The sequence below is a fragment of the Pezoporus flaviventris genome, unplaced genomic scaffold (genome assembly GCF_033815535.1).
Source record: "Pezoporus flaviventris isolate CSIRO_AGI_PZ_B2104156 unplaced genomic scaffold, CSIRO_AGI_Pfla_v1 ptg000031l, whole genome shotgun sequence".
Classification (NCBI taxonomy): domain Eukaryota; kingdom Metazoa; phylum Chordata; class Aves; order Psittaciformes; family Psittacidae; genus Pezoporus; species Pezoporus flaviventris.
In genome coordinates this window covers 42,849,749-42,872,451 of record NW_026892579.1, presented here as the reverse complement: position 1 = coordinate 42,872,451, position 22,703 = coordinate 42,849,749, and positions in this window count along the sequence as shown.

Genomic DNA, 22,703 nt, shown 5'->3' with positions numbered 1-22,703 from the left:
ATTGCTGTCTGAGGCTTGTTTAAAAGAGAAATTAGTGTGCAATAAAGTAGGCTATGCAATCACTGCATCCAGCTAGTCTGCATTAACTTCCCATCAGGCTCTGTCTCTGTAGCAGTAAACCAAGCACGATCAGCAGACAGACCTTGGGCACTGGTGTGTGGTCTTATTGGTAAACTGTTGTCAGGGTCCCTGCTATGTTTTTGGCCATTGCCAATCAAAAATGCCCCAAACAATGTTTCGTCACTATTTAGCAGTATGCAGAGGCAAGGAGCAATTCCCATTTCCAACTTGTGCTTGGGCCCCTCATTTGGGTGAGAACAAGTTCACCTCTACCCTGCCATCCTCAGGGCATAAGAATGGAGGCTTATTTTTTGTATTTATTTCCTTGCGTACCTTCTTACTCCATGTACCTTCTTACTGCATGTTAAATGTGAGTTAGCTTCCTCCACTCTTGTAGTAAACAAATGTGTTTCACAAAAAGACTTTTAGGAGTCAGACATGTTTGCAGAAGGAAGTAGTGCAGCTTAATGATCGTTGGAAAAATCACATTCCAAATTGCTGCAGGAGACTTGTTTGGTGAAGGCAAGCTCTTACTAGGTAAAGCCAATAAACTTTCTCTTAGCTGTTAAAAAGAGTAACTTACTTTTTAATAGAGGTGTTTTGATAAGAGCATCCAGTCAGCAACGATAATCTATAACCGCTTTATATTTGTCTTGTAGGCAGCACAAATTCTGTGTTTCTGTACTTAACTGTGATTTTTTTTTTTTTTTTTTAACTCAGAAAATAAGTGGATTCCATGTCAGTTCCCATTTTTAATTATGCGCATGCTTTTCTGTTGAGTTTCAAGAATAATCAAGAGAGATTCTATTTCCCATGAGAACAAATCTGAGTTTTCCTTCTGCACATGATATCCTGCAAACATTTGTGAGCTGCTGGCTGATTTTCTAGCCTTCTGTCTTGCATTTCTGAATCTTGTACTCACACACAAAATCTGCTGAATGTCTTGTCTTGCTGTGCTAACTCACTGCTGTGTTATCCCAGGGTTACCTCTCTCTGCAAAACTCTGTTCCTGGTATTTTCCACAGTCCATGTTATTAACTCACAGAAGCAGCTGATAGAATTTAGTTTGAATATTTTGAGATGACAAGTCCTCAGGTGTTCACGTCTTTTCTTTCTCTGTTTCCTGACAGTGAAGGTAAAAGCTAGGGCATGGAAAAAAATCCCTGCTAGGATATGATATTTTTACATTTAGCCATTTTCATATATATTTTTTAAACTACACTTAATTAAGGGAGAAATACTAAAGATGCTTGAGAAAAATACTAAAATATCCTGGTCCATTATATTTTAAAGATGAGATCATCTCATCTGACTTAAGATGTTTTGTTGCAGCATTCACCATCTTTGGGTTCTCTTTTTGGTTACTGAGAGCCAGATGATCTGATTTAGACTTTTATCAGAAAAACAATTCCTGAAGTCATAAAAATAATGTAAAAACTGTGATGACAAGGAGAAAAAAATGCCAAGGAATCTTGTCTGCTGCAGAGGCTGCATTGTAGACTTCTCTGATGGTGGCCAGTAGAAAATTCACGTGAGACAGCCCTCCTAATACTCCAAATTTTCAGAAAAGTTACAGTCACAGTACCAGTCAACAACAGGCATGAATCTAGGCAAACCAGGGTTCATCAACTTTTGTGTGATCATACAACTACTTGTTTTATAGAGCAAAGTCTATCATTCAGATGAACAGAAGATGAAGTGTTGAAAATTAAACAACATAGTTCAACGTATGCTTATTCAGTCCTGTTATTGGGGTTGGAATAGAACAGGATACAACTTTATGAATGCAAAATTTCATTTAACACATTCTTTTTTCTTGAATTTTTCTTGCCTTCCATCATATATTCTGTGTAGCCCAAATCACAAGCGGAGAGCTCTGTATGAGACACTGGCCCTGACATGCTATTATGATCAGTACCCAACTGTCACAAAATAGAGATTAAGCCCATCTGTCCTGCAATGTAGTGATACAGGACTGCGGCATACACTGTTCGGGTTTGGGTTTCTTTTTTCAGTTTTTTTTTTTATTCCACTTTTTTTTTTACAGTGTAATTTCTTATGTTCACCATAACAAAATAATTAGGACCTTGGAGAACTCTTCCATTTTAGAATTTGTAAAGCACTGTCTGAAGCAATTCCTGAAAAGTTCTCACTGATAATTTCTGAAATGTGTATGAAATACAAGTAGGCTAAAATCAGGCATATACCGTGTGCATCTTTGAAAAGATAGGAAAAGGAGAAGAAGATGGGGATTATAAGCCAGACATCTTCAATTTCCTCAATAATTCTGGAAGGTAAGAGATCTCTCTACAGAAATAAATCATAGATATCATATATCCTAGCTTCAGAAAGACTTTTGGCACTTTCACCATCTTACTTATAAACAAGCTATTGAGACGTATTCTTGAAAAAAATACTATGGCATGGGTGCAAAATTGGTTGTACAAATATACAGAGAGATTTTTTTCAAAATGGAAATAGAAGACATCTGCCCCTTGTATTATTAAAAAGTTCCATTAAGCACTTGAATTACTGCTATTTCAGACTACCTTATACCAGGAGAGAATTAAGTTATTTTGGAGGAAGGATTAGAATTTATAAGGATTTAACAGATTGGAGATAATGACATGAAAATAATACAAAGCTCTTCAAGAAAACACAAGGTACTGTAATTTAGTACAGATATGGATCTGTAAAGTGATATGACAGCACTGCCTAGTACTGGAAAGCCCTCACAGGAATGCTGGGTACTTAATGAACCTCAGGAAAGACAGAGACCAACAGGAGGTTGTTGGGACTGCATGACATCATATAAAAAAATGACTGAGACTGAATGCATACTGGACTTAAGAGATACTTAACAGGAACATGATTACTGTCCAGAACTGCACAGTTTTATTGCAAAGAAGAAGAGGTGACCTTTCGTACAGTTTCAGGGCAAATAAGAAAGGAAATAAGCTGAGCTGCAGCAAAAAAAAAAAAAAAAAAAAAATCAGTTTACACATTTGGAAAAATATTTGAGCTGTAAGCAGAGTGTAGTACTGGAATAAATCTCCTGGAAAAATTGTAGACTCCCTGCTACTGAATATCTTTAATAAGAGAAAACACCTCAGAGCTGTCAGTTTAGAATGGTCTTTCAGGTCCATTTTTGCACCTTTTTTACTAAATTCTATGTATTTGGTGGATTGTGTTTTCTATGGGAAACATAACTTGAATATTTGCTGAGTATGTGTTAATTGTACTGCTCCGTTACTGGCTGAAGATAATTCTTGGTACTGGCCAATTTTCACTCCATATTTGCCAAGAGAACAGACAAGATAGCAATAGCTGTGGGTATGCTCTTTCTTCAAAAACTTTGAATATTATTTTTTTTAATCTATCATTTTTATGAGAAATATTGGAAAAAAAATTTACAGACTGGCTGTAAAATCCCATGTGAAAAGTCCTAATTCAAGTATTTATCATGGTCCAAGCCAGTGATTTACATTAGCTGCATAACAAGCTGGGTTGTGAAAATGCTCATCTATTGCATGTAGTCAGGGGCTGACTTGTTAACAGTCCCTTCCAGCATTTTAAATTCTAGCGTCATTGCTTATATCCTGCTATCTTCCCTAATGCAGTATTTTTTATCATCTCCTGGTAGGCTGGAAATAACCTATTGCTTAATATTATCTTTAGAGAAAGTAAATGTTTCTGTTATTATTTTTTTTTTTATTTGCCTCAGAAAGTACTCCTTCAGTAGCACAAGGAATAAATAAAATGAAATGTGAAGAATGAAGGATGGGAGAAATACAGTTCAAAATTAAAAAATAAATTATACATAGGACATATTTGATGGGATAGGAACGATACGATCTATCTGTTAAAAGAGTCAAAGCACATTTTGTAGACAATTCACATATGCTCATTTGCTCACAAATACATCTTTATTAGTCCTTCAGCATGGCTACAGACTTTAGTTCCAGTAAAAGATACTGCTTTTATCTATTGCAACTGAGACTGTGAATAGCAGATTATTTTTCTGCTTATTTGCATTAAAAGGTTACAACAGAAAGTTGTGGGGTTTTTTATTAAAAAGAACTGGGATGTTTTTAGTGTGTTTTCTGTTTTTATGGGTCCATTATGAAGAAAGATGTTGACCTGCCCTTGGATGAAGACTGTCGGTCCTGATTCCCTTCTATGCCTTTACATACCCTTTACATGTCCATAAAGCTTTTGTAGATGGTGATCACTTTTTTTTTTAATTTTTATTTTTTGCTATTTGTGGAGAGCTCAGCACCTTACCATAGGTAAAGCAATCAAGCATTATATAAGACAGACAACCTGAGTTTCATAATGAAATTGAACTCTGTTTTGAAGTTTAATCTAACTTGAATCTCTAGAGTGGAAACAAGGAAATTTAATACTTTCTTCTGGTTTTATTTCTTTTAATTTAAAAATCTACATTAGGCTTCATTGCCTTTTTATTTATATTTCCTATATATATATTGGTGACTCTACAACCTTTCACCTGTTGATTATTAAGTTATGAAGTTTTGACATTCTGTAAGTGTTAAAGGTTTCAAGCTTTATCCTATACTTCTTGTCATATGTACTTTAATTTCTTTGTTTTCATTTATGCAACTTTAAAAATTGTTGTTTCTATTCTCAGTTGCATTTCCTAAGAAAGATTTAACAGTCTAATGAAAGAACAGTGAAGAACAGGTAACATTTATAGTCCTGAAATACATCACAACAAAAGCAGTAGTAACAAAAATGACTGTGCTAGAACTTCTTAGAACAGCTGACATAAGGCTGAGTTTGCAGGGGACAAGAACTAGAACTGCATACTCTCTTTAGGTTAATAACCTTGATGTGGATTGAAGATGTGTAAGTTGTAAAGTCAGTCAAAAGTTAGAAAATGAACATATCCATTTGGCCATTTCCCAGTGTGCTGGGTTCAGCAGTAGAAGTCATTTTTCTCCTTCTTAGTAGCTGATGCAGTGCTGTGGTTTTGACTTTCAGCTTGGGAACAGGGCTGATAACACCAATGTTTTTACTTACTGCTCAAATGTTTAGCCTGGCCAAGGACCTTCTGAGCCTCATGCTCTGCAAGGGAGGAGGGAAAGCCAGGAGGAAGCAGAGACAGAACACCTGACCCAAACTGACCAAAGAAGTATTGCATACCACAGCACGTCATGCCCAGGATGTAACTGAGAGTTATGTGGAAGGGTTAGTACACTGCGGGGTTGGACTAGGTATCAGAGGTATTGGTCGGTGCTCAGTAGGGTGGGGTGGAGTGAGTTATCGGTCAGCTGAGGTGTTGTATTCTTTTCACTTGTTATTTCCTTTATCATTATTATTATTGGTGGTAGCAGTAGTGATTCATGTTACACATTAGTTACTAAACTGTTCTCATCTCAATCCATGGGAGTTGCATTCTTTTTGATTTTCCTCTCTGTCCCTCCAGGAGTATGGGGAGAGAAAGAAGGGGGAGGAGTGAGAGAGCGACTGCGTGATTTATGGCTGACTGGGTTTCAACCACAACACCCAGTTTCAAGTCAGAAGCTCTGTGACTGCACTGTGTGTTATTGACTCTAACTATAAATTTCTGAGGTGTTTTTTTTTTTTTTAATTTCCCCACAGAATGTCTGCCTCACTCAAGGAAAAGAACAGAAATGCAAAGAGAAACAATCACAGAATAGTTAGGGTTGGAAAGGATTGCAAGATCTTCTAATTCCAACCCCCCTGCCATGGGCAGGGATACCTCCCACTAAACCATGTCACCCAAGGCTTTGTCCAACCTGGCCTTGAACACAACCAAAAATGGAGCATTCACAACTTCCTTGGGCAACCCATTCCAGTGCCTCACCACCCTTGCAGTTAAGAACTTCTTCCTTATATCCAATCTAAACTTCCCCTGTTTAAGTTTTAACCCATTACCCCTTGTCCTATCACTACAGTCCCTAATGAAAAGTCCCTCCCCAGCATCCCTGTAGGCCCCCTTCAGATACTGGAAGGCTGCTATGAGGTCTCCACGCAGCCTTCTCTTCTCCAGGCTGAACAGCCCCAACTTTCTCAGCCTGTCTTCATACGGGAGGTGCTCCAGTCCCTTAATCATCCTTGTGGCCCTCCTCTGGACTTGTTCCAACAGATCCATGTCCTTTTTATGCTGAGGACACCAGAACTGCACACAATACTCCAAGTGAGGTCTCATGAGAGCAGAGTAAAGGGGCAGGATCACCTCCTTCGACCTGCTGGTCACACTCCTTTTGATGCAGCCCAGGATACGGTTGGCTTTCTGGGCTGCAAGTACACACTGCTGGCGCAAGTTTCTTATCAACCAACACCCCCAAGTCTTTCTCCGCAGGGCTGCTCTGAATCTCTTCTCTGCCCAACCTGTAGCTGTGCCTGGGATTGCTCCGACCCAGCTGTAGGACCTTGCACTTGGCATGGTTAAACTTCATGAGGTTGGCATCAGCCCAGCTCACAAGCGTGTTGAGGTCCTTCTGGATGGCATTCCTTCCCTCCAGCGTATCAACCGAACCACACAGCTTGGTGTCATCGGCAAACTTGCTGAGGGCGCACTCAATCCCACTGTCCATGTCAGTGACAAAAATGTTGAAGAAGGCCGGTTCCAACACCGATCCCTGAGGGACACCACTCATTACTGGTGTCCAGCCAGACATTGAGCCACTGACCACAACACTTTGTGTGCGGCCGTCCAACCAGTTCTTTATCTACCGAGTGGTCCATCCATCAAATTGATGTCTCTCCAATTTAGAGACAAGGATGTTGTGTGGGACAGTGTTGAACGCTGTGCACAAGTCCAGATAGATGATGTCAGCTGCTTTACCCCTGTCCATCAGTTCCGTAGCCCCATCATAGAAGGCCACCTAATTGGTCAGGCAGGATTTGACCTTAGTGAAGCCATGCTGGCTGTCACCAAGCACCTTGTTGTTTTTCATGTGCCTTAGCATGCCACCCAGGAGAATCTGCTCCAAGGTTTTGCCAGGCACAGAGGTGACACTGACTGGTCTGTAGTTCCCCAGGTCATCCATTTTCCCCTTCTTGAAAATGGGGGTTATAGTTCCCTTTTTCCCGTCATCGGGAACTTCACCTGACTGCCATGATTTCTCATATATGATGGCCAGTGGCTTAGCAACTTCATTCACCAGCCCCTTCAGGACCCACGGATGGATTTCATCAGGTCCCATGGACTTGTTCAGGTTCTTAAGATGGTCTTGAACCAGTTCCTCTCCTACAGTGGGCCCAGGGTCTTCATTCTCACAGTCCCTGCGTCTGCCTTCCAAAACTTGGGTGGTGTGGTCAGAGCCTTTGCCAGTGAAGACCGAGGCAAAGAAGTCATTCAGAACCTCAGCCTTCGCCAAATCCTGTGTAGCCAGTTCTCCTGATAGCTTCCTGAGGGGGCCTATGTTGTCCCTAGTCTGTCTTTTATTTGCTACGTACCTATAGAATCCCTTCCTGTTATCCTTAACATCCCTAGCCAAGTTTAATTCTAACTGGGCCTTAGTTTTCCCAACCTCATCCCTAGCTTCCTGGACAACATAACTGTATTCTTCCCAGCCTGCCTGTCCTTACTTCCACCTTTTATAAGCCTCTTTTTTTTTTCAAATTTTCCTCAGCAGCTCCTTATCCATCCAAGGAGGTCTCCTGGCCCTTCTGCTGCACTTCCTTCCACTTGGGATGCAACACTCCTGATCTTGCAGCAGGTGATCCTTGAATATCAACCAACAGTCTTGGGCCCCTCTGCCGGCCAGAGTTATATCCCATGGAACCTTACTAAGCAGGCTCCTGAAGAGGCCAAAGTCTGCTCTCTTGAAGTACAGGGCAGTGAGCTTGCTGCACGCTCTTCTCACTGTCCTGAGGATCTCAAATTCAACCACCTCATGATTGCTGCAACCAAGGCTGCCCTGAAGCATCACATTTCCAATGAGCCCTTACCTGTTAGTGAGCAGGAGGTCAAGCATGGCACGTCTCCTTGTCAGCTCCTCTATTACTTGCAGAAGGAAGTTGTCTTTCACACAATTGAGGAACCTCCTGGATTGCTTGTGAAGGGCTGTACCGTTACTCCAACAGATTGAAGTAGTTGAAGTCCCCCATGAGAACAAGGGCCTGCGAGTGTGAGGCTGTTCCTATCTGTCTGTGGAATGCTTCATCCACAGATCCCTCTTGATCAGGCAGTCTGTAATGGATCCCCACAATAATGTCCCCCGTAGCTGTTCTCCCTTTAACCTCGACCTGCAAACTCTCTGTTGACTGCTCACCTGTCCCCAGACAGAGTTCCATACTCTCCAGCCCATTCCTAACATAAATAGCAACTCCCTCTCCCTGCCTGCTGGGCCTGTCTTTTCTAAAGAGCTTGTAACCTTCCATTCCAACACTCCAGTCATAGGAGCCATCCCACCATGTTTCTGTGATGCCTATTATATCATACCCCCGTAGACATGCACACATCTCTAATTCCTCTTGTTTGTTCCCCATGCTACAGGCATTTGTATAGAGGCATCAGAGCCGAGTTCCAGATGAAGCCGGCTCATTGGCTGGAGCAGCTGGAACATCTCTAAATTGCTCCAAGCATTTATTATAGATGCTGGCAACTGACTGGGTGTGTTGGGATGGAATGATGCCCCCCTCCCCCAACACATCTAGTTTAAAGGATCATAGACCAGCCTGGCAAGCCTCCTACCAAAACTGCTCGACCAGCTCCACCAGCCCTCAGTAGACCTGGCCTACAAACTTGGGTCCTGTGTTCAAGATACCCAAACTCCTGACTATGACACCACCCTTCTAACCATTTATTAACCTGGCCAACCCTCCTACCCTTTTTTAGGTCCTCCCCTGTATCCTGGAGAATTGATGAAAAGACTGTCTGAGCTCCAGAGCCCCTAACCACCTCTCCCAGGGCTCTGTTGTCCTTCTTTATATCCTCCAGGCTACTGCTATCTATATCACTCGCACCCACATTTATCACTATAATAGTCCGTGGGACTTATTAGACCAGGCAGCCTCCCTGCAACATTCCTGGTCCGTGCCCCTGGTAGGCAACACACCTCCCTTGAGACTGGGTCAAGCTGACAGACAAGTGCTTCTGTCCCTTTCAAAGTACAGTCCCCTACTACTACGACCTGCCACTTTTTCCTGGCAGCACCAGTAGAGATCTTCTTTACCAGTGCATCAGCCGGCTGCTTCTAATGGAGTGTGTTTCTTCATTAGCCCCCTGCAGGGCAGCAAAGCAGTCACTATTTTTTGTCACTATTTCCCATCTTCCTGGGTTAACGGTCTTCTTCTTTTTTCCTCCATGAACCACAGGGGAGGCTTGAGCCCCCTGCACAGTCTGGGCCGGGAGCAAGCATTCCTGCTTCCTCTCAGCTTCCCTGACGCCTTTCAGCCTATTGACAGCATCCCGCAGCTCAGCCCCTGCTGCAGCAGGACCTCCACCAGGGAGCACCGAGTGCAGCCCTGCCCATTGTGCACCCTCCCCTCACCAGACCAGTGCAGGCACTCTCTGCACCCCGAGCTCTGCACTGCAGCCTCCCCTCTCTTCGGCTCTGTCTGGGTGCCTACGCCGGCCACCGCCGGGACAGCCAGAGCAGAGCTCCCGGACTGGGCCCTGGTCATACGGCGAGTGCTCACCATCCCACTGGCCTGCTCGCTAAAACTGCCTCGACCCGCTCTGGTTGCCTCACTCCTGCTCCGCCGCGCTCCCTGGGGCAGGTTTTCACCCAGTCAGGGCTGGTGCCGCTGCTCCTGGCTCCGCCCCCTGTGAGTCCCTGCTCGCTCTCGTCAGCTGAGCTGCCGGCTCTGGGCAGGTCCTGTCGAGGACTTGAGGCTCCCTCGGTGGCTCTCGCAGCTCTGAGTTGAGGCTCCTGGACGCTGATCTCCCCCCCCCGCTCAGGTGTTGAAGGCGTCCTCTCTCGGGCTACTCACCTCAGCAAGAAAGAACTGAGATTGTGCAAGCTAATACAAACCTGACATTTGCTTTTTAATCACGTGAGAACCAAACTGCTTTTCATTAATTTTAGTTATGTAAACAAGCATATACTCATAAGCAACAAAGTAACTGTGTACAGTAAGAACTTTATAGGGGATATACTAATGTAGAAGAGATTTATGGGTTACCTTGGACAGCTGGTGCAGACTTCTCTGCAACTTCTTGTGTAGGTGTTCCACAAAGTGAAACACATTTATTTCTTGTTTCTTTGCTTATTTATGTTATTCCTAGAAAAGCAAACTGCATAGTGCAGCTGGGATACAGAAAGTCTTCACCATACTGATGTCTTATATTTCTTTGATTTCAGGTTGTATGGTTCCTGGGCTTGATTGATTTTTCCTGTCTTATGTAGAGTGCAAAAGGAAGAACAGCATAAAGAAGCATTTGGAGGCTTTGTTATAATCATAAGATAAATATTTATGTGTCTAACAAACAGTCTAGCTTTGGGTTTGACACGTCTCACCCATAACTATGTGAAAGAATGAAATCAAGCACAGTAAGCTACTGATGGAAGAAAAATACCTGTTTAAAAAGCACAAGTCTAGAAAAGTATGAGATGTGCTTTTGGGTGACAGAGAGAATTCCACCTGATTTTTCACACACTTTCTACATATTTTGTGTTACAGTTGCATTAGGGAATGAACTGTGGCTCCAACTCTATTTGCATAAGTAATCAGATGTTTTTAATAAATAGTTGCTTTTTAGATGGTCCAGATATGAAACAGAAATTTCAGAGATAAAAGGTTCATGTCCTATTAACCTGCTGGCACTCGATCCATCTTACGGCACAATGTGAGTTTCATTCAGTTCTTATAATCATTAATTGTTATGAAAGTTGTTTAGCTTGTTCTGTCTTTTATTTTTCCCTCTTTTTTTTTTTTTCTGGTCGTAGTTTGGAAAATATATAATGAGGTACACCACTGAGACTTATTGATCTGTTTAAGAGGAAATTAATTAGACATGAAGTGCCTTTGTTTAGGAGAGCACAACTGAGTTGTCTGGCATGCTGTGGGCTTTGTGCTTTGAAAATTTATTCTTTTGACATGATTTAATTCCACAAATACTTGAATGTTTTACAGTTTCATAACAGTATCATTACTAGTGGCTGCAATTTTTGTCATGTAACTGCCTTTATGACCTTATAAACAGAGGCTATGTCTTCCTTTTATAAGACAGAAAGAGGAAGAGGTAAAGATGGGATTATATGACCAAGAAATAGCTTTATGTCTTGAAAATGACATCTTAGTACCTAACAGACTTTGGACAAGAAGTACAAGAAAGCGTGGAAAAAAAAAATTGAATGAATGTGAAATTAGTACTTTGATACTTTTGCCTCTTTCGGAAAGGAAATTCAGTTTGGAGGGGATCAGCACTTTGCTCCAAACATTGCCTACATAGACCTCCTCTGCAGCCCTGTTTCTGCCAATTCCCCTCATTCCTGCAGCCTCTTATACTTGTCCCACATTGGTTTCTACTATTCAGTGAGCCTGAACTTGTTACACCAGAAAAGAAGTAACATTTCTGGTGTCTTGTCATCTCACCATGGCAGAGGGTGGATGAAGGAGCTGGTGATTAACCAGAGCTGGTTTTGTTCCTGCTCACATCCTTGCCCTAGTGCCTGTTGACTCTAGGTAAATACTGGGATATTCCTGGGGCAGTCACAGTGTAGATAGCTGCCAGTGAAAGGAGCAGTCCAGTGAGAGAGATATGACAGAGAAAATAGAAGAGTGTTGGATGACTTCTTGAGCCAAAGTCTCACAATTTGAGAACTTTCAAATATTCTTATGGAAATATGGTCTATATTAATGCCATCTCTCACAGCTCAGGAGAATCAGAAGGACTGTTTGAGCTACACAGAGTCCAGATTGGGAAGTGATTTCAGACATACTACATTTATTTTCATATGTTTTAAACAATAAGAAATCTGGACTTTAACATGAGGATTTGAGTTAATTAGATATCTGTGTAATGAACACACTAGAATGAAGAAGGTGACATATGATGTCTACCAGCCAGAATGAAAGCGTCACAGCAAGCTAAAATCTAGAAAGAAAATGTATTTTCATTTCAGTTAATGACTGAACATCTTCAGACTTTCTGGTTAGTGGAAGAGTTCCAATTTAAAGAGAACAAAAATTTTTAAGTGGCTTCAGTATCTATGAGAATGAAACATTCTTGGTTTTGTTAAATTATATGCATATAATATGTTTCTGATCTATTCATAACAACTACCTTAATATTAAGCATATATAAAGAGATTACAGAAACATCAAGAATACTTCTGTGGGTGTTACAGTCTAACATTCCATTTCACATTTCTAAATCCCAAAAGAACTTGAGAAAATAATAGGTGTTATTTTTCTCCCTTTTATACCCACAGAAAATAAGCTACAGTGAGTCCTACCCAGATTTCACAAACTGTCAATACAAGGCTAGGATGAGAATCCAGCTTTTCATTCCAGTGATCTATACCTTGGACTATAGCTTCTTATTTTCAGACATGTAGGGTGTACAAGTAGGATGACATTTTATATTCCTTGAAAAGTCAATATTTGTACTGAAACAACTGAGAGTGGAGGAAGAAGGGGGAAATGGAGGCTTACAGTTGAACATGAATTGCAAGGTAAAGTCAATTATAATTTGAGGTTATTTCCTGGTTTAAAGGCTAAAACCCTTAAAATGTATCATGTAGTTGTTAAAAAGAACAAGCTGTAGCTACCCTTTATAATTTCAAATGCAAGTTTTTGCTTACGCAAAAGCCAAACCATAATTCAGTTGCTCAACATAGAATCATAGAATGGTCAGGGTTGAAAAGGACCTTAAAATGATTCAGTTCCAACCCCACTGCCACGGAGAGGGATGCCTCAGTCTAGACCGTGTCGCCCAGGGCTCTGTCCAACCTGGCCTTGAATACTGCCAGGGATGGAACATTTGTCCCTTTGGGCAACCCATTCCAGAGCCTCACCACCCTCACAGTAAAGAATTTCTTCCTTATATCTGACCTGAATTTTCCCTGTTTAAGTTTGAACCCTTTATCTATTGTTCTATCACTACAGTCCCTGATGAAGAGCCCTTCTCTGGCATCCTTGTAGGTCCCCTTCAACTTAAAAGAATTAATCAGGATGCACCAAAAGAAATAACAATGAAACAATACTTACTTTATAGCTGAAATTGAGGTATCCTTTCTGATTAGCATGATTATTGTCTTGAAGGACAATTTGCTATGTCTGAGAAAAGGCTTACATGCGTGAGTTCCTAGAACAGAGGTACTTCAAAGAATGATGCATCGGTCTTTTTAAGAGACTATCTGAACTGAAGATGTAATTAAAATATTTTCAAATTACAGTTTTGTATCCTGTGTTGTCCATACTACAAAACAAGAATTATACATACAAAAATTATATTTTAAGGAGTTGTAATTTTTCATGTATTGGAGCATTTGAAGGACTTTTGCCATTGCTTGACATTCAGAAACAAGAGACTAAATTTGCAATATCATAACTAATATTGTAAGAACAGGGATCTTTAAACTTACTACCAGTGTAGTCAGAAGGAAAGCAAAGAATTATTTGTAATTATAATACATTTACAGATTAGAGCATAAAGTTGAGCTGACTGATCTCTTTTGGTGAATGTGGGAATTACAAATCTGTCTTAAACTATACAAAGATTTCTGTATCTGTTCATTGCCAGCATTTTTTATATCACTCATACCTAATTATAATGTGTATTTCCCTTTAATCAGTGATGCATAATTTATTTTGTCATGCTCATAAATATGCTTTTCAGGTGTGTTTATTGAAATACATTTTTATATTACTGAATTACAGTTGAACTATAATACATAATTGAATATATAATTGAATTCTAATAATGAAGAGTCATAAAAATTAAATTATAACAATTACTCGAATTTCAATAATTATTAATAGTTAATTAAATTAGCATTAGTTAATTATCATATTAATAATAATCATAACAAGTACCTGAATTATAGTATAATTAATGATATGTTGAATTATAATATTGAAATACATAATAAAACATACTATTAATAAAACAAAACAAAACATAAAGCATAAAGCATAAAACATAAAGCAAACTATTCAGGCTCTGATGGTATAGCTGTATATGGAAGTCAAGCAAAAATAATTGTAGTTTTGTTAATAGTATTTTCAGTTTTTAATAGTGGGCCTCAAAAGCACAACAGAAAGATTTTAAATCCTTAAATTTAATGTATGAAAAAAACCCAACCCAATCCATTAACAGCAAATTCTGGAGATTTCTTTCCTATGTACATTTAGCGATGCAAGTTTAACAGCTACAAGACAAAAAAAACCATATTTTTTCTAATTTTCTTTGACTGTATCGAAGGCTTCTCACACAAAAGACAACATAGGAAGCCAACAATCTTATATAATAGAAATATTGGTTAGGTAGCAAACCAAGGGCATCATTAGAGGCTTAAAGAGATAACAATGGTGCTGCTAAGGAAATTAATGCGAAATATTAATGCTATGAAATTAAAGCTGTATTTCATACATTCCTTTATTTTATTATAAATATAAAAGCTGCATCTATACCATTAAGCTGAAAAAGTCCAGGATATTGTCCCAGCATTGGCATTGGCATTGGCTAGCTCATACTGCTAAATCATCAAGGTACTGCTTAGCACATTTTTGTTTTTCTTGGTTAACACTAGTCCAAACAATGCAATTTTCTTTCATTAATATAAGTCAGGACCATTCCTGAGAACAACATAGATGAAGCCACCTTGCTTTGGGAAGAAGAGAATTGAGCTGTATAGAATGACCTAAACTTTACTGCTTTGTCTAAGGATGAACAGACTATTACACCTTTGGTTTACTTGTGCAGATATAGCTGAAGTCACTGCTCAGACCCCCAGACAACCATGAGCATTTTAACTTGCAAACTACACAAGAGAGAGAATTGTCAAATCACAGAATGGTTGAGGTTGGAAGGGACCTCTGGAGGTCATCTTGCCCACCTACCCTGCTTAAGCAGGGATGTCTAAAGCTGTGGACTATGTCCAGACGGCTTTTGAATATATCCAAGGAGGAAGAATCCACCCTCTTGTGTTTCAGTTTGTGCTCGTTGCCTCTGATCCTGTTTCTGTGCACCACTGAAAAAAGCCTGGCTCTGTCTTCTTTAAATCCTGCCTTCAGGTATTTATATACGCTAAGATCCTCCTAAGCTTTCTCTTCTCCAGGCTGAACAGCCCCAGCTCTGTCAGCCTTTCCTTGTAGGAGAGATGCTCCAGTGCCTTCATCACCTTAGCATCGCTTCACCTACTCTCTCTAGTGTGTCCATGTCTCTCTTGTATTGGGGATCCCATAACCGGACACAGTGTTCCTGGTCTGGCATCACCAGCGCTGAGTAGAGGGGAGAGCATGTCTTTCTCACTGTGAACTCCAATCTCTAAATAACAGCTTATATCCTCTCACAAATTCTGCATTTTCTAATCTGGAAATGTTTCAGGATTCACCCAAAAGATAGAAAGTTAGTATTCTCTGTGAGACAGTCTGCTCCTCGCTGATTCTGGGCTCTGCCACTGTCACAACTGTTTCATCAGTGTGTATCTCACTTTGTTACTGCTGTGGCTAACTTTTAGATTGCTTCTCTCAGCACTGTAATCCGCACCTGGATCAAACTGTTTGGTTTCCTAAACAACAGATGGGAAGAAAACTTCTGTTTCAGACTAGGTTCCATAAACAGTGGCAGACTGAATAGATAGTCCACTGAGGATGAAGATGAATCCCAAATCTTTGTCCTTTTTTTTCCTATTCAGATGCTTTGGTCATTGCTTTTTTCAGCTTCTTTCCAGTTATGAACTTCTCCCTGATGTCCTCTCTTTAAAAAATATTTCAGAGAATCAGTGTATTGTAAAAAAAATAAAAAATTAAGGATATATATTTTTGGAAGATGTGATTGGTCTGCTTGTGTTTTAGTGTATGCGTGCAGATGAAAGACATTCCTAGTCTTGCTGAAGAAGCAGGAACAGTGTGACATGAGAAGCAGGGACATTGGCCATGTGGGTATTGCTAGTCTCCTGCTGGATCTTGAGGTATACCACTTAAAACAGGCTTGGCTCTGTGCTGTTTTCTTGGGAGCCATCTAAATGTTATGTGTCTGTCTAAACTAGTCATCTGGATGCAATGTTTCTGTGCAGAGAAAAAAAAAATCACCTCTGAGAAGCAATAATCTCCTAAGTAGGAAACGTAGATGACTAGTTTAATTTAGACTATAATTAACAATCTTGCCAAGTTTTCTGTTTCCCACCAGGGAAAGCACCAGATGTATTTACAGTCCAATTTAGCCAAACTCAGCACATATTTAAAGCAATTCCTATTCACACTCTTGAGCACATACTTAGGTCACATAATATAATGAAATCTGTAGATGTGTATGAAGCTAAGCACATGTTTAAAGATGCTTTTGGAGAGTGGCTCAGTCACTTATGAGTGACTGGAACCTGATGAGATTCACCTCACTGCTTTCCTAGCCTTTTATAGAAAGATGAACTGAATAGATGTACAGAGGTCTTGCTGTATTTCATCTGACTTTACCTTTTTAAGGCATTAGTTTATCTAGCATTACACAATGTGCTGGGTTTCCAGATTTCAAGGACAGAGTTTTTTGTTTGGTTTTTTTTTGTTTGTTTTTTTTTTTTCAGTCTGGTTTATTTTTGCAAACCATATATCCAGGTTAAACCATGACACCAAATAATCCACAATAACTGTTAACTACCTATTCAAATTCCTTTTCACGTAAGTATTCAGGCTTTAGCAGTGTGCTCCTTTACATCTGTTTTTTTAAGCTGAAGTTGCTTCAAACAGTTTAAATCAGCAACTCTTCTGCTTGCTTTTTCATTGACCTATACTTTACCTGGAATGCAGTCATCCTGAACTTAGATGCTAGCAATGAATAAAGTAACTTTGTTCCTCCTAATTCTACTCTTTCTTCACATGGGATCATCCAACAATTATTTTATATATAGTTATACTATTATCTTTGCAACTCATCTTCCTGCTTGCTTCTCAAGCAAATCAATTTACTAATGTATTTCTATAAATGCCAGTTCAGAATTACTTCTCTCAAGAATCTATCATGAGCCAAATTTATTTAATGAATCAATCCTTTGATTTTCTTTTTATTGTAAAACTTTGGTCTATTTTGGGTCAGTCAGTTTAAAGAAAGTGTTGTTTTGGGTTTTTTTTGGTTTTTTTTTGACTGCCAAGAATATTTCTGCTGTCAGTAGAAACCTAATCAAACCTAAAAAAAAGTACTATACCTATTTGGCTTAGATCTCAGCCAAGGAAATGCCCAGTTCCTGATCTCAGTCTGCTCTAGCTAGGATAGAATTAGTTTTCTTCCTAGTAGCCAGTAGAGTGGTGTTTTGGGTTTAGGATGAGAATAATGTTCATAACACACTGATGTTTTAGTGGCTGCTGATAGCGCTTTCAAGAAATTGAGGACTTTTCTTCTCCTCACCTCACCCTACCCCACCAGCAAGTAGGCTGGAATGGGGACACAAGAAATTAGGAGGGAACACAGCTCGGACAGCTGACTCCAAAGTGATATTCCATACCATATGGCTAACCAAAGGGATACTCCATACTATATGGTGTAATGCTCAGCATATGAAGTAAGGGGAAAGCTGCCTGGGGGCTGCTGCTTGGGAAATGTCTGGGCATCAGTTGGTGAATGGTGAGCAATTGTATTGTGTGTCACTTCTTTTGGATATGTTTATTGTTGTTATTATTATACTATTATTATTCCTACTATTTCCTCTTCTGTTTTTGTAGTATTAAACTGTGTTTATCTCAACCCAAAAATTTTACTTTTTTTTTCCCCACTGGGGTGGGGAGGAGTGAGCAAGCAAGCAGTTGTATGGTGTTTAGCTGCCTGGCAGGTTAAACCACAACACCTGCCCCAAAACTGCCAGAAATTCCAGAAGATATACTATGAGTCTTTGCTGTTTTTGTCCAAAGAATTTGCTCACACTTAATGTTTTTAATTTCAGCAGTCTGAAGCATACCTCTTATATTAGAAGAACAGACAGAAAAAAATATGGGAAATTTGTTAAGTTTTATTTTTTTTAAGAAAATACATGCATCACTTAGGTGTGTAAGTCTCCAACATTTGGACACCTTCAGTTTTCACAATTTATGAAAACCTAAATGTGAAGATGATATTATCATGGTAAGTCATCTAATTTTCCAGTTATTTCACAGGCAACAACAGTGTAATATCCTGAAAGACTAACAGGTACCTGAACAAAATATAGTATGGTGGTAGTGGTAAGAACTGTTAACCTGTCTATGACAAATGAAGCAAGCCCCCACGAAGGAGGCATGACTCAGTCCTCTGGCATGGATTGTCTAGAAGCAAGTTATTGGAGACAGTGGGAAATGAAATTGAGCTTACTGCTAATTTCACTCTGATTTCACTTTCTCTGGCATCATATTTTGTTAATATATGGAATAAGAAATGCTTTCGATGCAGAAAACAAGGTAGTTATTAATCTAATCATAGCTTTCAAAACAAACTTTTGCACCTTTAGTAGGCTATAGTAAGCAGGCAGAGGTCAGGGGTGTTGGTAGTAAAGGCACAAAATGTTTTTTTAAATAGAAGAAAACTTTCTTGATTGTCTCCTGCTTTTCTATATTGTATTATGATGCACAAACATAGGGAATGAGAAAATAAGTTCTCATGAGAGGAAAGCAAGAGAGACTAGATCTTTTTGTTTGCAAACAACAGAGAGAGGACTCTACTCATTCTATAATTCTATGATTCTATGATTCTATGATCCTGTGATCCTAACAAAGTATTTATACCTGCTCAGACACTGTAACTATACCTCCCTAATGGAACTAATTGATATATTTTATATATTTTTTTTTTTTTTTAATTTAGCGATCAGAGGAGGTCCCTGATGACCCAGAAGGATGTCTGGGAATGGCCAGCATATCTTCATCATATGCAAATTTGTCTGACTAATGTAATTGATTTCTGATGAAGTGCTTTTGATGTGGTCTCCCTTGGCCTCTTTACAGCCAAATTTGTGACATATAATTTGGGAGTATGGACTGTAAGGTGGCCAGAAGACTGGCTGATGAGTACAGGAGAGGACCCGAACAATGAAACATTAGCTGCTAAGTATTCAGTCCCCACTTTGGATACTTCAGTTTTTATGAGCTCTTATCTGACCCAGGCACTGTATGCCTCTTAATGACAGGAGCAGAGAGCATTTCTGAAATGCACTTTCCACTTTTGTTTCATCTGGGAAGACTGAAGTTTGCCTGAACAACTGGGGACAATTTGGAAATTAGCTTGAAAAAACTCACTTCTGATCTGAGCTAAAACATGTAGAGTTATATCATGCTAAGCTTAAACTGGAGACTTAGAAGGATTTTTTCTGAAGACACCAAGTCAACATAGTTGTATGTGCTGTCAACCTGGTTCAAAACAGCACGTAACCATTCTAGTCTTGTTTCTCATCCATCAATTCTTTCTTCCCCAGAGGTGTTTTTTTTTGTTGTTGTTGGTTGTTTGTTTGTTTTGGGTTTCTTTAGCCTGGGGTGTTTGTGGCCATAAAGTTTTGGTTTTGTTCTTGGTTTGTTTTCCAAAGACATTACAAAATTGTTCAGCTTCTAGGAGTCACATCGGAAGCAGCCGCTTACATGGATTGCATGTTACTCTGCAGCTTCCCTGAGGACATATTGCAGGACTGATATATTATAAAAAATAGTAAGAATTGTTTAACATTACAGCTCATTACAGAGGCATCTGTAAACCTCTTTGGTTTCTCATGAGACCTCTGAGAAAACTTAACACTGGGAGGCACTGGGTAGAAGTAAGGTAGAAAGAACATTTGTTTAATAGCACGGGTGGTACTTGGTCAGTTAGAAAACTAGTATGTGTGACACTTAACTTTAAAACACTTTGAAATAGTGTAGTATGCTGATAGATAGCTATCCAGTTCCTCTGTAAAAAGATACTTGCTAAGGATAAAAAGAGTCAGGAACATTATACTTGTGATCTTTATCTTGTGAAATAGTTGTCCCCTTCTTTACACCAAACAGTATACTTCTCATAGAAGTGCTCTGATATTTTATTCTATACTTTCTTGATCAGCTGTTTCTACATTAGAAGTGTGCTTCAGTACTTTAAATGTCTTGTTTTGGGGGAAGGTGGTGAGCAGGGGAAGATAAGGGCCGGGGTGGGGAACATACACTTTCCTGGGAAAATGCTAAAGAAAATTATTTCAAACAGTATTTGTGAAGTAAGATTAGAGTTTATAAGTTTTTTCTCTAAAACTGAAGTAGCATCTGCTTGTACTCATTTTAGGGGAGATAAATCCTAATTCTTAGATATCCTAAAATATCATTAGACAAGAAATCTTAGGTAATCTAAGATCTACGCAAAGATCCAAGAATTGTGTTTTTCCTTAAAATTAGTCCATTAATTTATGTGCAAAACCTCTTCCTCAAATAGAGAACAGTCAACAAACCTTACCATTGTTCAGCAGGTGAACATTTTATCAGTACTTAAAATCTGAGAGGAAAGACAGTAGACAAGTTACAGTTTTCATGCACGTATGAAATATGACATTGGCGCTGATACAGGACCTTGTTATCCCCTCCTTTCACTGTTAATGTTTGAATTTCTGATACTTTCCTGATACTTTCTGTCTGTCCTGGAAACAGTTCATTACACACAAGAATTATTAACCTGTTCATTTTTTTTTAACAATGACGAATATTGGCAATAATTAACTGAAGGTTTAAAAAGGTAATAAACAAAGGTGCAAGCAATGCCTCTATAGCCTTTATGATACCTGCAAAAATCATGATTTATCAAAAAGGCATGATTTTTCATTTTAGAAGCCAGGCTGGTTGTTCTTGCTACACTGTGTTCTTTTAGAAAACTTTCTACATTTAATAATTATTTTAATCAGTGCACCTGATATTCAGTAAGATGTAACTCACAGATTAGCTATGTTCCTTCAATTTAAAAACTAGATATCTATAAGTTAAAATACTCACTCCAGTTGTGATAGCTATAAGCAATCATAGAATCATAAAATGGTTTGGGTTGGAATGATCATCTAATTCCAACCCTCCTGCCATGGGCAGGGACACCTCACACTAGACCATCATAAGCAGTTTTTGGTGTTCTACCTCTAATTTCTCTAAACTTTTAAAATTAGAGAATTTTCAGCTTGTTACCACTTTTGTGTTTAAGTGAAAGCTACAAAAGTGCTTGAATATGAAACTCTCCCATCTCAGGGATGACAATTCTTTTTCATGAAAATAAGATGTTGGGGATTTTTTTGTTCTGAAAAAATATTATCAGCCTTACTGTTGCAATCAATTCCTGATGACAGGAATTAAAGTAGTTCTAATTTTATTTATATATATATATGCACACATACACATTTATAAGTTTGCATCTGCAGAATATGCTTCAGTGGGCTTTTAAAGATTAAAATATAGAACAAGTTACATATTTCTTCTCCTTATTAGCCAAGTTACCTCTCTGATGACAGAGAAGAACATCACCAAAAAGTGAGTGTAGGAGCTTAATCTTTTATTACACAAACTCTTTAGCTCTGTGTAGGCAAAGTGGTATGTAAAAATAAAAAGAAATATAGAAATGTTTTTCTTGCAAATAGAATACAAAGGCACAAAAACTTACTTAATATCAGAGGAAATACTGTCTGGATATCTGAGAACAGAATCTTTCAGCCTGGTTCCTTGCCTACAAGACTGTCAATGTCTGTACTTTCTAGGATGTACTGTATGTTTGTTTGATAATCATTATGAGACTATCATAATGTGTTATTTTAAAGTGTCACGGGTGTCATGGTTTCTCATGAATATGCAAAATAATGGAATGGAAATTATCAGGATGAAATCTTTAGATTTGTTTTTTCTCAGAATGTGCAGTGATGTACATTGAAGTTTGTTGATTTATGTTCCATTACGCAACATTGAGTTTGTGGTTATGAAAGATTTTTTTAATTTTTATAAGGATTTTTATTGCCAATTTCAAGCACACGGAATAGGATTATTTTACATAAAGATGTTATATGAAAAAAAAAAGGCACTGAAAAAGATTAATCATCTTAATTGTCTGAGAATTTTATGAATAGTGATATATAGGTATATCTGAGACTAATCGCTAAGTGTTGAGTGGTTAATTCAACTACGGCTTACAAGTGTGGGAAGCAGGAGTTTAATAATGCCATAACTAGAAGCAAAACAACAGCAGGAAACACCAATTAAGCAATCTCCTCTCAAATGTCCTCCTGAGAAGTTCTTTAAAATAGAAACAAGTTGTTTCCTGTATGACAAAACAATAGATTTTAAAAAAGGACAAGAAAGAACGTGAAATACAAGACAATGGAAAGCAGTTGTCTTTTGGCACCATCTGTTATATAAAGTATCTCCATTCTCACTAGACAATGTAAGGAATTGTCTATACTGCCTTAAAAAACTGTTTGGAGCACCACCCACCACTCAGTGAAAAAGATGACCCACCACTGTCCAACACCATCTAATACTGCCATTCTTTGACTTATTGAAATGCTAGCAATCTTATTTGGGATCTGATTTGTGGGAAT